Here is a 3,065-nt window from a genome sequence, read left to right on the forward strand (position 1 = left end):
AGCCTATCTTATTTAGACAGACCTGCGGAGATAACAACATCCACAAAAACAAGACAGAGCAAAAACAAGCAACAATATACAACAAAACAACAATGAACCAGTGACAAAAAACAAAACACAACAAGAAAAAAAAGCTTTTAGTTAATTCAAGGATCGTTTGTTGGCCTTTAGGAGTGTTTTCCAGTCCAGTCTGTTGGGGCACCACGCCCTGGCCCCAAAGTATACCTTCAGCATTCCCTGGGGACCTCACCGCTCCATTCCCTTGCTGTTCTGTTGCACCCACTTAGTGTTTTGCCTGGGTTTGGCGGGATCAGATCGGGTGCAATTCCCACAGTGTCTCCGGTGTTGTCCCCTGTAGGGCTATGGGTCATTGAGGGGCGTCATGTCTCATAGGGGGGCTGGCCGTGTGGTCCTCTCTGTGGACTGGCTGCTCTAATCGGGAACATTGTCCTCAAGGCCTGGTGGGCCAGGGTGTGCTCATCTCTCTCTTCCCCCTTCATCTGCTCCGGTGTGCTCCGATCAGATTATGTCCCTCTCCCCGAGCTGCAGGTTCAGTGCCCTCTTTTGAAATAAATTCTGGGGGGAGGGGCAGATGTCCACTTTCCATTCTATTTCTAAGAGGATGACTTCTAAGCAGTTCTTTATTGCTCTACTCCTCATTTAGCACCGTTAGCTCTGGAGTAGGACAGAGAAAGGTTTAAATAATGTTTGGCCTCAGGCCGGAGAAAGATGGAGTTTTCTACCCCAGGGAACAGTTGCAGTTTCAGAAACTCCTAGGACCCTGTCCTAGCGGGTTACTGTGAGTTGGCATCGGCTTGATGGCAGTGAGTTTTTTGAGATGGCATCAGAGGGTGCCCAGGCAGTGCACTGGGTTTTGAGTTGGGCTGCTGCTAGCCAACCTCAGGGTCAGCTGTTGGAAACCACCAGTCAACCCCACAGGAGAAAAGTGGAGCTTTCTGCTCCCGTAAGGAATTACAGGCTAACTCCTCAGAGCAGTTCAGTTCTGCCGTCTCGTGGCCACTAGCAGCCAGGGTTGACTTGCAGCATGAGTTGGGTTTTGGCTGCTGTGAAAAGGGGTTCAAACTCTTAAATTCACTGCTATCAAGTGGATTCTGATGCACAGTTGGAAATAAATGGAAATGAATCAATTGGGTTGCATTTATTCTGACTTACTCAACTTGTGGAGGACAATCTAGTTATCTGTTTTGCATATCTGTCTGTATTTTATTACCAAATGCTGTGCTACACAAGTAGTAGTCGCTCAGTGAATGGTGGTGGCATGATTACTGAGAAGTGCATACATTTCTTTCGTGGTTCCAAGAAATTTCTGTCCAGGTTAAAATTATGGTGCTCTTAAGATCTGCCTTTCTCTGAACTGTTCATGTATTTTCCCTGTATAATTTTTAATGGTACATACACCCTTTTATTCTCAAAATTCTCTCTGGCTGGTCAATTATATGGATACTCTTTATTATAGCCAGAAACTTAAGAAATATCTCTAATTTTAAGATAGTTCCTTTTCTGTTCAAAGGGAGATAGTTGATCCTCTGCTACAATATTCCCCCGATTTTTTTTAAGTCATTTTATTGGGGGCTTATACAGATTAAGGTTTAAATTTAATGTTACATGGTCTCCTGTATTGTCCTTCTCATCATCTGATAACAGTTTGAAAACTTTCTCAATATGTGAAAAGTTTAAAGCATACAGAAAAGTTGAAAATATTTTAAGATGAAAAGTGGGTGAAGGGAGACATCGGACATTGTAAGATATGACAAAACAATAATAATTTATAAATTATCGAGGGTTCATGAGGTAGGGGGGAAATGAGCTGATACCAAGGGTTCAGTCAGAAAGCAAATGTTTTGAGAATGATGATGGCAACAAATGTACAAATGTGCTTGACATTATGGATGGATGGATGGGTGGATTGTGATAAGAGTTGTACAAGCCCCCAATAAAATGATTATAAAACAAAACAAAACACCAAAAAAAAATATTTTAAGATGAACATTCATATACATCAACCAGATTTTACAATTAGCATTTTATTAATTATACTTTCTCATATATAATTTATCATCTATATACTTCTCATTTATGAAATATCCTTCCTGCTAAGTGTTTTGTTTCTGTGAAAGCAATATTCAGTGTTGATGCTCGGCTAAAGAGAGTGCGTTTTTCTTTTCCCTACAGTTTTTAATTTTTTCTGGCATAATTAGTTGCCTCGGTTTTTCTGCTATCTAACCTTAATTTTTCCAGCCAATTTATTCTGATCTCATCTGTCTTTTACTCCTAAATTCTCACGCCCATAGCTTGTTTATTGATTCTATGTTTGGTCTAGCCACCCAGACTTACGTTGTTCAGCTTTATATTTTATATGTTGCTTCCCAATGTGGCAGTTCCCTCGATTCTAGAACCCAGGTCTTGTTCTTCTCGTGTTTCCTAGATTGCTCTTCTCAAAGGACTTAACAAAGGATGCTCAGAATATAAATTTCTGGAACCTTTGTATGTCAGTAGCTTAATTCAATGGGTATAAAATTCCGAGTTGAAATTTTTCCACTCAGAATTTTGAAGCTGTGTTGTTTTTCAAGCTTTCCGTATTACTTTTTAAGAAGATCTTTAATATGTTTTGAAATTCCGCAGTACTGTTCCTTGGTATGAGTCTTTTTTTTTTTCTCTTGCATTGACTTGAAAACTCACTCATCCCAACTCATAGCGACCCTATGGGGTAGAGCTGCCCCTGTGTGTTTTGAAGACTCTATCTACAGGAATAGACAGCCTCATCTTTCTCCTGTGGAGCAGCTGGTGGTTAAAACCTCAGACCTTGTGAACCTGCTAAGCCACCTGGAAACCTTGAGTAGAGCACTAGAGTTGCCTTTTTAGTCTCAACACCTGCATCCTTTATTTGTTTTTTGTTTTGTTTGGGTTTTTTTCTTTTTATTTATTTATTTTAATCATTTTACTGGGAGCTTATACAATTCTTATCACAATCCATACATCCATCCATTGTGTCAAACACATTTGTACATTTGTTGCCATTATCATTCTCAAAACATTTGCTTTCT

General features: G+C 40.1%; 1 protein-coding gene across 1 annotated transcript in view; it reads left to right on the plus strand.

Annotated features, from left to right (window-relative positions):
• SUPT16H (SPT16 homolog, facilitates chromatin remodeling subunit) overlaps nt 1–3,065 on the plus strand; it is a 41,607-nt gene that overhangs the window by 5,840 nt on the left and 32,702 nt on the right. The window lies entirely within an intron of this gene.

Source organism: Echinops telfairi, unplaced genomic scaffold, assembly GCF_000313985.2.
Source record: "Echinops telfairi isolate 266 unplaced genomic scaffold, ASM31398v2 ScPeMD7_18;HRSCAF=68, whole genome shotgun sequence".
NCBI classification, from domain to species: domain Eukaryota; kingdom Metazoa; phylum Chordata; class Mammalia; order Afrosoricida; family Tenrecidae; genus Echinops; species Echinops telfairi.